This window comes from Apis cerana, linkage group LG1, assembly GCF_029169275.1.
Source record: "Apis cerana isolate GH-2021 linkage group LG1, AcerK_1.0, whole genome shotgun sequence".
Classification (NCBI taxonomy): Eukaryota; Metazoa; Arthropoda; class Insecta; order Hymenoptera; family Apidae; genus Apis; species Apis cerana.
Window position 1 is genome coordinate 3,738,361 of NC_083852.1, and position 13,639 is coordinate 3,751,999.

Below are 13,639 nucleotides of genomic sequence, written 5' to 3' on the forward strand. Positions count from 1 at the left end.
GCACACTGAAAATTTTGCTACGAATCGAAGGTGGATATTAGTAAAAAATGTGAAATGTAGGATTTTATTTTATTTTTCGGAAAAACCAAACATTAATAAAAATGAAAGAATGATTATCGAAATCTTTCCGAGCGACAGAATATCGAATAATTTGCATCATCTACGAGTTCGAAAAAATTATCTAACTAATTTCTAGAGAAACTAGAAGTTTAACTTAAAATTTCAAAATTAATTGTCTCGGCGACCTTTTCAGAACTAACCTCTCCAAAGGCTCGATGATCATCTTAACTTTTTCCTTCTTTGCCTCCTTTTTTACGTTCTCTTTGAAAAATTGTGAAAACTAGTGTCCCTCGAAGGACCCATTTTCCTTCCTCTCTCCCGCCTCCTCAGCACTTCGAAGGAAAAGAGAGTAATATTTTACCTAACTAATAGGATATAAAATTGACTTTGTTCTTTAAAATGCAATTGGGATTGTGATAATTTTTCGAGAAGAACATGATCTCGACAATCAACATATCGAATAACCGTAAGGATCCATTCTCTGAACTGTGACAAACTTCTAACCTCATTTCACTTCATTTTAGATTAACGTGGATAAGAGTTCCTTTCTGCAACATTTGTTAAAATCATAGGATTTTGTTACCTTTTCAGAAAAATAAGTATCCAGAGTAAAAGATTATTCGATTCTAATTAATCATTGAATTACTTTGAATTAGAAGATAGAAACTTTGAAACTTTAGAAGTTGATTGTTCCGACTAACAGATCGTATTGAAATAACGAGACCACGGAAAGTTCCGAACCGAGAGCCGATTGTCGTTCGGGCATCTTCGACTAAGCTACCCGATGTTTGTCGAAAGTAACCGAAAACGATTAACTCTAACTAGGGCATTCAGTATTCAGCTGTATCATAAGCCTGTTTTATTGGTCTTGTGAGATTGACCGAGCAATAATTTTTCCTTTATCTCTTAATTATTACAACAAACTAACCTCTAAATATTCCGATCAATTGATAAATTATTAAAATATATTTTTTTTATTACTTTCATCATTTGCTTTTTTTAAATTAAAATCCCAATTTCACAATCGTCAAAAACTTCCTACACGCAAATAAATTTAAAATCTGCCCATGTGCTAAATGATCATAGCGTAGCGGGCAAGCTTTTCCCCATGGGATTAGCGTAAATCTGTACTACGAGGAGAAAAAGTTTTCACGTGGCGAGTGGCCTCATCGTGCAAACTGGCCGTGTATTTCAAAAAGGAAGCCCGCAGACGACAGAGGAGCGTTAATTATTTGTTTTCAGCCGGCCTTCTTCAGCCGCTCACAGTCGGATAAAGCGAACTCGGCCGAGCGAATTAGTTTCGCTAGGATTAATCGTGTTCGCGGTTAAAGTAACCGCAGGATTCCAGTGGTTGTGCTCGCTGAGCTATCTCCTGATGCTCGCCGCTGGATTTTAAACATTCCATTCTATACAGGGTTGAAAAACGTTTCTCGATATATGCAAACATGCTCTCCAATAGTATTTGTATTAAAAAAAAAAAAACAGAAATAAATTATATTGAATAAGATCTCTATCTAATGATGGATAGCAAAAGTAATTTCTTGCACATTTCAATGTTCTATTTCTGGAATGATAATAAAATACATAAAAGGAAAATTTGAATTATTCGTTTCTGTTTCTTTTTTTTTTTGCTGATATGCAAAAATTTTGAAAATATTCTGGTATATTATAGATATTGTATGTTGGAGAATTTCTGTAGATTTTTTTCATTGCAAATTGTAAATGCAAAGTGTTGAAAAATGTAGATTCTTTGTTAAGATTTTAAAGTGCTTCTATTGTAACACGTATTAAAATAACTAGTATTCTGGAATTTTTCCAGATTTTTTAATGTATTATATTATGTTTAAAAAAGTTGAAAATTCTTTTATCGCATTTTCCGTTTCTTTTATATTTTCTTTATCTTTTAATATATGTATATATTACATTTCCACTTGAAATTAAATAAATAAATTAAAGGAAACAAATTAATTTAATCGATTAAAAATGTTCGATATTAAAATATCTCTATTTTTAACAACAATAAAATGGAAAATCTTAATACAAAAATATATTAAAACATTCAAGATAAATTCAAGTTATAACTTTCCAATAATCGTTGGTCCTATGAAATGACATTTATTTGACAACTGCCATCGAAGTATTCAACTCCACCAAGTCTCGACTTAATCTTAAATGCAATCCAATCGTTCAATTGTCAATTAGTCTATACTCAATAGACTGTCAATCACTTGTTACTAATTATCGAAAGCATATTAGGGCTTTTCACTTTCAATCTTGCAAGAGATCGATTATCAAACCATGTCCCATCAAATATCGACTACTATTATTTGGTATTGATATTATCCGAATCGATTCGGGATTCGAAATGTCAATTCATATAATCCTCGGTTTCAAATAGTTACATTTGAAGAGGTGTGGAATTTCAATTGAAATTAGAAGCAATCTGTATTTGAAAGTGATTAATTTTCACAAATAGTGGTCATTTGCACTCGATATGCTTTTCAATAAGTTTTTGAAAAAAATTTTGGAATAATTTATATAATATCTTTGAACTTCCGAGTAATTTGTTCGAAAGTGTGAAAATTTTGAAATGAACACGAATGATTGATCGATAGAATAAAATTATTATTTAAACATAATTCTTCGTTGAATCTATGTACGTACATAGCTAAATTTTATGGTTTTCGAATCGAATTCCGAGACGAACGTAACGTACAATTTTAATTTATTTCTGATTTTTATTGTAGATTAATAATTTATCATTATTGCAACATACTCATCATAGTGAAATAAATTATTCTGCAATTTAAAATTAACTAACACATATTTTATAATTACTTTAGCCGAGCAATTTTCATTGAATATACTAACGGAAGTAGGGAATAATTATGCATAACTCGCAAAAGCAATTAAAGATCTTTTATTTCGTAGTATTTATATAAATTTATGGAAAATGGATTATAAACTATGTACGTACGTTGTAATTAACAAGATATTATAATTGACAGAATTAATTGCGAAGAATTAATTATTTCATCGTTTTTATTTAAAAATTTTATTTTAATAACTTTTTTCTTTTTATTTATATTTTATATTATCTTACTGAAATTGTAGAATCCTTTTCGAAAGTAATCGAAAAATTCAATTAACTTTTTCGAATTAATTCAATTAACAAATTTCAATTACATGGATGTTCAAAAATAATTGCCATAGTCATCGCTGCATTTATAGTAATCTAAAAAATTTTCGTAAAAAATGGAATCGTCATGGAATGATGAACGAACAAATTACGCAATAAATTTGCACTCGTAATGCTGATTACAATTATTCGTTTTCAGCAGCGAAACGATTCTTAATTAATCATTTCAGTTTTATTTCTTCATTGTTTTACAACATCGATTCGCATTAAATTCGTTATACCTAATTAATTTAGTCATAAAAACAAAATTATGATAATGAAGAAATAAAAATTGATAGGAGTAAATAATATGATGCATTAAAAAATTATTGCAAACGATAAAGTAATTTATAATGCGAGTAAAGATTAAGTAAAGAGATCAAAATTACATTAAAATTCTTTTTTAATAATTTATTTTTTTTTTTTTTGATCTTGCAGACCTATGTATTAAAAGTTAATATCTATGAAAAAAAATTTTTATTTTTATTATTTTTTTACTTATTCTCCATATTTTTTTTATTCCTATTTTTATTCTGTTATTTACTATTCTCTTATTTAGAGTTATTGCTAGTCTTATATTTATATATTGGTTTTTGAAAATAATACTATAAGCTATGAAATATTCGATTGTTGAAGTATATATATATATTTTTCCCTTCAATATATTCTTGCTACGTACATATCGAAAAATATTTTAGATAAAAAAAGACTTACATTGTTAAATTTACTGCGATCCATGAATTTAAACTATGAAAAATTGTAACGTACCTGAAAAAGAAAAGGAAATTATTGATATTTAGTTAAAATTTGAAATTAATTATTAAAAAATTAAATCTTATGCCTTTCAAAAGAAAAAAAATTCACTTTATGCAAAACTATCCTTTAAAATTCCTATTTTAAAATTCGCGCCACATTAATATCAAGTGGGTGAATTAAACTGTTACAATTAATAACATAAATTATTATTCCATCTTCAATTGTTATAGTTCGCTAATTTTCTACATTTTCAAAGTAATATTTAAGTTTCTGATATCTTGTCGTTCTAGTTCTTAATGGTTTTTCTTTATAAACTGATGAAACAGAGTTAAAGTTTATAAAGTTTAATAACAGCAGGAAAGTTATGAAATAATCGTAATTACAACTTTCCATATCGTCCATTTTCTTTACATAGTCACGTTCAAGTTTTGAGGTTAGCAAGTTGTTTTCCGAGTTGAATCTTTATTATTTTATAACGAACTTGTATTCTTCGAATCAATATCGTACACGTAGTTTATTAAAACAAGGAACTTTCGAGGTGAGTATGTAAAAGAACTAAATATCTATTCCTTTTGCAACTTGTGTATTCATTATATCATAATGATATATATGTGGATTGATTAATTAAATCTTTTCGAAAAATCAAGTGAAAATCGTTACAATCTAGAACGATACAATCTGTTTCTAATACATGTGTTAATTTTTCTTTCGAAAATAACTTTCAATAATATCATAAAATCTAAGAAACATATATTAAAAGATCACCAAAAAAGCTATAAACGTACACATATTTCTGTGAATAATTTTCAGAAAATGTTTTCGTATATCTAAATCGAAGTCGAATATCGTTTACTGATATGGTTATATCCAGAACGAAACCGGATCAAAAGAGAGAGCCGAAGGCAAGGAACGGAGGATCCAAGAAAAACGACAGGAAAATAAAACGAGCAAACATTTGATGTCCTACGCTTCTCTCGGAGACTTCATGTCGATACCACGATAAATTGATGGACTATAATTGGCCGTTATTTCAAGATCAAACGGATTTTTATGGGGGATCTCCACATCTCGTACAGATTAATCGATTGAATATTAATATGAAGTAGTTTAATATCGATATTCCAATTTATTAATTTTACAGTAGCTCTTTGACAAATTTTAAATATTCGAAACTCTCTTACGCGAGATTTTAATATTTCATGTATTGATATTAAATATATTTCGAAATTATCGATTCCAGTTTAAATGAACGATACAACTTATCAAAAGAAACAACAAAGCATTAATATTAAAAATATCAAATGTAAAGTAACGAACTCGTTAACTGTTTCCATATATTTTTGAAATCGACGAAGTATTCTTTTTGATCATTGAAAGATGTCAGCAAGCAACGAATTGTTAAAATGTGAGAAATAACATTTTTATATTTTTCAACAACAGTTGGAGTTTGTTGAAAGTGTCCATAAGCCCGCGTTGTCAGCATAGTTTTGTGAATCAATATATTCGATCGTTCCATTTTCGAAGAGTGTTAACACCACGAATCCGTCGTCAAATCAAATAGACCAATCACCCAAACAAAATTGCACGCCACAACCACACTATACTATGGGATCAAACTGGTTTAATCTATAGTTCTGTTTCAAGTGAAATTATAAATAAATCGTAAAAATTTTTTTTCACTCTTTTGCAATCTCTATCATTCTTCAATACGATTTCTTTAAAATACATTGACACAATTATACAGCGTAAATATATCTCTTCTCCACGAGTAATTCTGCGACGTTAACATTTCACCAATATAACCAATTTTCACTCACACTACACCTAATGGTATAATCTTCATAAATATTTAATCAATTACCATCATGGTAGAACACACGTACATTATCACACCACATTTAATCCCTAATCGCAGCATAATCCTCACCTATATCTTCATTATCCACTTAAACTATAAATAATTACCTAAACTAACTACTAAATTAATTTTTTAACAGTGGTCTTTAATTTTTCGCCTTTGGATAGAATAACAAAACTTATAAATTAATTATTATTTATGAAAAGTATCATTCTCTGATTTTGATTAAGTTAGATTAAATTCTTTTGACGATTTTTTTCTTTACTATCTTCATGACTTCAACATTATTCTTATACTATCTATGTTATGTTTAACAATAATAATCCTATCAAGCTATTACCTTCTTCAAATGCTGCGATTTGATAATTTTTCACACGATTTCGATCATAGTCAAATAATTTTCTTTCGCGATTTAAGAATAATTACACACGATCCGCGATTCTCTTCAATTATGCGCCATATTGTTTTCGACTGAAGCGGCTGAACTCGAACGCCATCTATATTACATCTATCACTTAAACAATATCCCTATTACCGAACATAAGTCATTGCTAAATGGCTCCTTTTTCTCTCACTTCTTTCTTTTTCTTCATATTTCTCGATTTTATACAATTTCTATCATACCAAAATAAATATCTACCGCGATTTAAAGTTAATTACAAGTGAACCACGAAAAATTATGTACCATTTTGAACGAAACAAGCTTTCGGTTACTAGGCTGACTGATGCGCCATCTATCGGCTAATAAATAAATACAATATCTCGAAATATTACATAATATTACAGATTATTATTAATCGATTTTCTTTTTATTCACTGTTTTCTCTTCCAATCGTTCGATTTGATAACGTCTTATCGGAAATGACAAATCCATAGAGAGATATTGTTCCATTTCCTCTGAATCAAGAAAAATATTTATATCGAGTAACAGTGGACTCGAGTAACGTAACGGCGTATTATCAAAGTTGCAACTCCACTAGCACTGTGGAGCATGGAAAGTCCATTCGCGCTGAAAGATCGTCGCCCGTTGATTTATCGCCGGATTTTCCTGACCTCGTCTTAATTATTAATCCCTTCGGAACGTATTTACCTCGGCTACGGTGAAATCGAACCGGAAATCGTGAATCTCGCGAACTCAATGTTTGCTGCCCGCCGACAAATTATCTTCCCAAAGAGAGGAAACCGCGATCCACATTTGAATATTTCAAAATGTCGCGTAGTCATGTGTCAAGTCACTTCCAATGCAGCTTTCGTTTGCAATTTTTCTATTTTCATTTTCGATTATTTCTTCGATCCGGAAATAAAATACTGGCTTTTCTTTACTTTTACGATATTGGAAAGGAAATTATTCTGCAGTGATTAATTAATGATGTTTGATTATATTCTTATCGCGAGAAAGTGATTATTTTTTAGATTTATGACGAGCATATAATTATTACATAAAAAAATTAATTTTACGATATTGATTAAATGAAAAAGAAATTAAAAGAACGGATAATGGTTAACCTTTTAATGTTGGTGTTTGATCATTATTACTCGTCGCGAGGAAATGACTACTTTTAAGATAATGACAAGTATATTTGAAAAAATGAAATAGTTTTTGATATTAAAAAAAAGTATGGAAAATTTGTGGATTTTATCAAAATAAAGAAATCGAAAGGCTTTATAACTTTTCAAATTTTGAATGAAATGAAAATATGTATATTCGAGGAAAATGCACGAGATTGAAGTTGTTCCTGTTTGTTACAAAACCACAAAACATGAATCAATAACACGTATCGTGCATGTTATTGCATTAATCAAATTTCTCATATATTAACGAATTTTTAAATAACCTGACTCATAATATTTTCAAAATTTATTTAAAATATTGTCGTTCAATTTTATTTATACTCTTAAACGAATGACGAATTAATTCCTTCGATTAATTAATTATACGAAAAAGAGAAGAAAAAAAAAAAAAAGAAAATTTTTCTTGCTTCTTGTATTATATCCGCACAACAAAATATAACTCGGCGACAAAACTTCCTGCACGAAGTTTGCAATAAAAAGCTTCCATCACCTCGTCACCGTTAATGCAGACATTATTCGACAGCGTTCCTTTTTCTCGCGTTTACAAAACTTTCCATCACTCCACTCTCCCCTCCGCCAAAGAAATATAACACCAGCAACCAGTTTCATACCAATTATCGCCACCTAACGAACTCCTTTTAATTCGTTCCCTCAACAAACCTCCCAATCTCTCTTCCGTCTTCGCCGTCCGCTTTCGAAGCACTGCCGCGGTTTTCGCCCTGCGTTTCCGCCATCATTGTCCGCCTTCTCTCCCTCTCTTTTCTTTGGATGTGCGTATATAACACAGCTCGAAGGCCGTCGACTCAATTTTCCAGCCACTGGTGTTATTATTACTCTTGGTGAAAATTGTCGCGAAGGAACCGGGTTGTTGGAACCCTCGGCTGACAACGGGAGCGAGGTCGCATGAAAATGAGATTTTCGTTGGTTAGTTGGCACACCTGACTAGCTCGCGGCGAGTAATTATCAACTTGTCGCTCACGAGATCCTGGGTTTAGAATTGAACGAAAAGAATGGATGGATAGATGGATGGATGGATGGATGAAAATGACGGACTACGAGATTGGAGAAGGAAGATTGTTGGAATATCGAAGGGATTGGATGCTAGGGTTTTGGGAGAGGGCGAGTCGTCATGTATTGAAACGAAATTGCTTTTTGTTATTTATTATTTTGTGTGAAAGCGTGTAAATACTTTTTGTGAAAATATAAATGTAATTATATGAATACACGATTGTAGCTGTCTAAATGATTCCTTGTAATTTAATATTTGATGATAATTTAATTTTTTTTTTTTGTGAAATTTTTTTTTACATTAAACATAATTGATTTTCCTTATCTCTTATTATTGTATGAAAGCATATGAATTTGAAATAATATTTTAAACAGATTCGTTATACGATTATAGCTATATAATGATGCCATCTCGTTCCTGTGTATCGGAACGAAATTCTTGTCTCTTATTATTTTGTATGAAAGCGTGTGAATACTTTTTGTGAAAATAATATAAATATGATTATAGCATATGATTATATGATTTTGTAATTTAATAATTTGACAATAATTTAATTTTCTTTACGTTAAATGTAATTAATTTTCCTTACCTCTTATTATTGTATGAAAGCATATGAATACTTTTGGTGAAAATTTTCCTTTGAATGTAAGTATACGTGAAATAATATTTTAAATAGGTCGATTGTTCCTTATATGATTACAACTATTTAATTGTGCCTTATAATTTAATTTAATTCTTTTCTTCTTTCGTGTTTCAAATTTTCTTTTCTACATATTCTAAACGGAATATAGAACTCGTCGAAAGATTCTAAATTTCCACGATTTTGAAATCAAGTAATTCAATTTATTGTGGAAAAATTTCTTCAGAAAACACGAACAAAAAAAGAATTACAATTTCGAATCGCAATTTAATCGTATGAAGAAAATTTAGTAGGAAATCACGTTTAACAAATGGTAACCGTAAATTTTGCCGTTACTTTGTAAAACCGCTAATCTTTCCCCGTAACCATAAGTACAACTAATTGCTGTAACCGCAATAAGTGCTAATTTTTCAACAAAAATTTTCTCCACCACTGCTAATAATTTCTCCTGGCCGCAAATTGAACGGTTGTAATCCGTTTCTTTTTTTTTTTTTTTTTTTACGAGACAGCTAATCGAAACTCTCTTATTCGCTCTTATTTGTTTTTTTTTTTTAACCATCATACGTGTCTCGCATCCTAGTTAACTTTCACCACTGCCAATTTCTTCATTAGTCTACTTGAATTTTTCCTATCTATCGTCGTCTTTAAGAGACATTACGCGATTCAAGAAAATCCTTTTTTTCGCTTCCTCTCTATACTTTCTCTCTGGATTTCTTTTTTTTTTTATATTCATCATTTTTTCTTTTTTATTTTATATATATATATATATTATGAGACTGGTTTAAATTAGAAGTAAAAAGAGAGAGAATAAAATGTAGAAAGATGATAGAAGTTGCAAGTTTTTCAAGCATCCAGTAAAATGCTACTAGGATTGCATTAAGAGGATTTGGCCAATAAAGAGTTATAAATTAATGGGAAATGTTCTTTGCGCGATAATTCTTTTTAATGAAATATATATATTATGAATGAATTTTTGCCGGGATTACGAGGCAGAAATTTGATTACGAGATTGATTAATGAACGTTGCGTAACTTTTTCAAGAAGCTTTAGAAAAATACTTCGTTCTTATTTATTCACGAGAAATAAAGAAGAGGAGAAGTGTATTAAAATTGACAAAGTTCAAGTCTGATTCCTTTCACTTATAGCATCCCATTTTAATCAGAAGATCGAACAAAAAAATTTATAGAAAGACATAAAATATCCATAGTACGCATATTTTTGATTAGTTCACAAAAATAAGACTTCACAAACACTCGAACAAAGATAAAAAGAATTTGGGGGATATTAACACTTGTGCAAAATAAAGAAAAAAAAATCAAAACTCTTTTTCACACTTCACATGAAAAAATTATCTCCTATGTATTAATAAATAAATCTCAATTTTGCTCTTGCCTTCTGCAATTTCAACCCATTTTAAGCGTCTTCCAAAATATATATATCAACGCCCTCCTCTAAATTCTATAACGTATCACATGGCAAATCTCTAAATAGAATGGCGAAACAAAATCGTCTCAGGTTAAGACGTAAGATAAAGGGAATGGCGGACGCGTCATTCGATGTGTGCAAAGGGTAAAGGCAGGGAGGGAAAATCCAAATCGGTGAATGGGAGGAGACAAGGCGGCTTATCGTCTTATTTGGCCGCGTAACGCCCGAATCGCGTTCATCCGAAGGCTCAAGATATGCAAATTTCAGTGGCACGGTTTCGAAAATCCGTGCTCACAAACTTCCTCGAGATGCGGCCCCGTTTTTCGACTGTCTGAAACTTCGTAAATTTCCGCCAAATTTTCCACAGATTTTCCCGGCCACGATCTTTCATTTCTCTTCTCTAACCTCGCACACGCGAAATTCCCGCGAATTTCAACGAATAAACGCGCGAGTGAACAAGTTAAAACAAGCGGGGAAAATGTTGGCAAGTGGTATTGTTCATCGCTGAAAAGAAATCTCGCGAAAAGAACGAGGATTTGATTGATTAATTTGGAAGGAAACACTCATTTTTACTAGCATTTTTGTTTCTATCATGGCATTTGTCACATACACCGATTTTCAAATTTATAATTTATAAATGTAATTTTGTATTCGAATAATTGTATGATAACAATTGTATGTATATGAATAAGTTAGACATATCGAAATAATTAACAATTTCAAAAATATTATAATTTCCAGTCTTGGACGGTTAGCCTGTAACGTAACTTCATAAATGAAAATAATATTTTTGACTGTCACTTTATAGTTCTACTTCTACGAAGCATGTGGTGTCAGGTTCGTCAACAAAGCGTCCGAAGTGGGGATAAATGATCCTAGCGAAGGACAACCCCTCTTGCCTCTGTGCCGTCCCGCGAGACTTTTTTCAGCAGTGACCAGTACACATAATATTTTAAAAGATCGCTGAACAGACAGCTTGGATCAATTGTAGGTCCAAGCAAGTTATTAGAAAAATATCAAAAGCAAAAATTTTCGAATCATTCTATTTATTTCATTAGTGGAAAAAGTCTCGTGAAAGAAATGCCGGTTTGATTGATTAATTTCGAAGAATTTACATTAATTTAGAAAAATTTAGAAACATCTATTGTCACATGAATTTTTATTTCTATCATATCTGTCACGTATACTGATTACCAAATGTTTAATTAATAATTTATAAATATTATTTTGGATTCGAATAGTACAGATAATAATTGTACAAAAAACCTAATATAGATACATTACATTATATAATCGATTGTTAAAAAAAATATAGATATTGCAAATAATAAAAAAAAAGATTTTACGATTTTAAAAAAATGACGATACTAAGAAAAATATTAAAAAAAAACAACTATGAGAACAGTAAATGTATGATAAATATTTTTTAAATTAAACATTTTTTAAATTATATTCTCCTGATACGAAGAAAAATTGGAAAAATATTTCGTTCGTTCGATCTATAATTTATAAAAAATTCCAAGAATTTAATATCATTTCCATGAATTTTATAAATTTTGAGAATTCCATGTCATTTCTAAGAAATTCCTGGAAAAATTCTACGAGCAACTTTTTCACATATTATGTTCTCCTAATACAAAACCGAATTTTTGGACAACTTTCATTCATTCGAACATTTCAAAATTTCCAAGAATTTTCGAAATTCTCAGAATTTGACGTCATTTCCAAAAATTTTAGAGATTCCGAAAATTTGACATCATTTCTTGGAAAAATTTCTCGATCGGTCTCCTATCGTATCATGTTCTCCTGATACAAAATCGAATTTTTGGACAAAAATTTTTCTATCGCTCATTTCGATCTCAATCTTTTTTATTAAATATCTGGCTTATTCTTCATAATATTAAAAAATGTTTGGAACAAAAGTTGAATGGCTTCGAAAGGGCTATATTCTGATGCCCTCAATTTTTTCGTAGGTGGATCCGTAAAAAACTTGTCAATCTCAATCTTATTTTTTTAAATAGCATCATATACTTTTTAATACACCAGTTTATGCATCTTGGCATTCTCCATAAAAATGTATAGGATCATTTATAGCGAAAAACCATTAGTTTAAAAGATATTTAATTAAATTTATTTATTTTCCAAACTATAAGTTTTTTGCTATATATGGCTTAGTACTTTTTTATATAAAACGTCATGACACATCTACTGGAATATTGAAAAATGTATACTTCCATTCAAAAAAACAACATTCACTTCTATAAATCCTTTACGCTTGTTCATATAAAAAAATTAATTACAGCAGAATATGTCCCTTTCGAAACCCTGTAACTTTTATCTGAAACATTTTTTAATATTTCCAAAAACAAGCGTGATATATCAGATAATACTATTCGGATACCTGATATAATAAATTATGCAATCCGTATTATCTCGTTAATTTTTTACATTATTAAAAAATATTTCAGGATAAAATTTCGAGCAAAGAATATTCTGATATTACTAATTTTTTCACAAGTGGACGTATCGAGCTATGTTAATTTTGTTATTTTAAATAAAACCACACTTTTTTTATTGTTCATAAAAAAATTATTATAAGCTATTTGTAACGAAAAATCAAAAGATTCCGATTTTTTTTTACGATTAATATAATAAAAAATACTCGAACATTTAAATAAAGCTTAAATTACTTAAAACAAAAAACTTAAATTACACACTGGTTTCTAACCGCTGATCGTGGTTAATTTTCGTTATAAAGGGGCGGCGAAAGGAGAAGAAAAATCCAGCCGTTAGTTAATTCCCCACGTTCGTTTAAAAACGAGATACTCCCGCGAGTACAGTAGCGATAAAATCAAACCCCGTGGCACACCGCGAGCGTTCTTATCGTTAACATAATTGGCTTCTTATTAAACAGTTTCGTTAAACAGCCGTTATGATAGGATTTTCTTCGACATCGAGCTGAGGATAAGTCGAATACGCGGAACGTTTAACGAAAAAAAAGGAGGAAGGAATGGGGAATGAAGAAATAGAATCGAAGAGAAAAATTCAAATGCGAGATCGTGGGATTAAATAAATTTGCATGGAAATAAGAACGGAGGGGTAATGGAAGAAAAATCGAGAAAATTGTAAATATGGTTATTA

General features: G+C 30.1%; 1 protein-coding gene and 1 long non-coding RNA gene across 4 annotated transcripts in view; both read right to left on the bottom strand.

The window, feature by feature from the left end:
* The window catches only part of LOC107994951 (furin-like protease 2), a 376,396-nt gene that overhangs the window by 167,370 nt on the left and 195,387 nt on the right, over window positions 1-13,639 (bottom strand). The gene's annotated exons all lie outside the window — the stretch shown is intronic.
* The window catches only part of LOC133666442 (uncharacterized), a 133,930-nt gene that overhangs the window by 100,905 nt on the left and 19,386 nt on the right, over window positions 1-13,639 (bottom strand). For both annotated transcript variants that reach the window (XR_009830612.1, XR_009830611.1), the window contains exon 2: window positions 3,953-4,006. This is a non-coding gene — a long non-coding RNA (uncharacterized LOC133666442). The remainder of the gene's footprint in view (window positions 1-3,952; window positions 4,007-13,639) is intronic.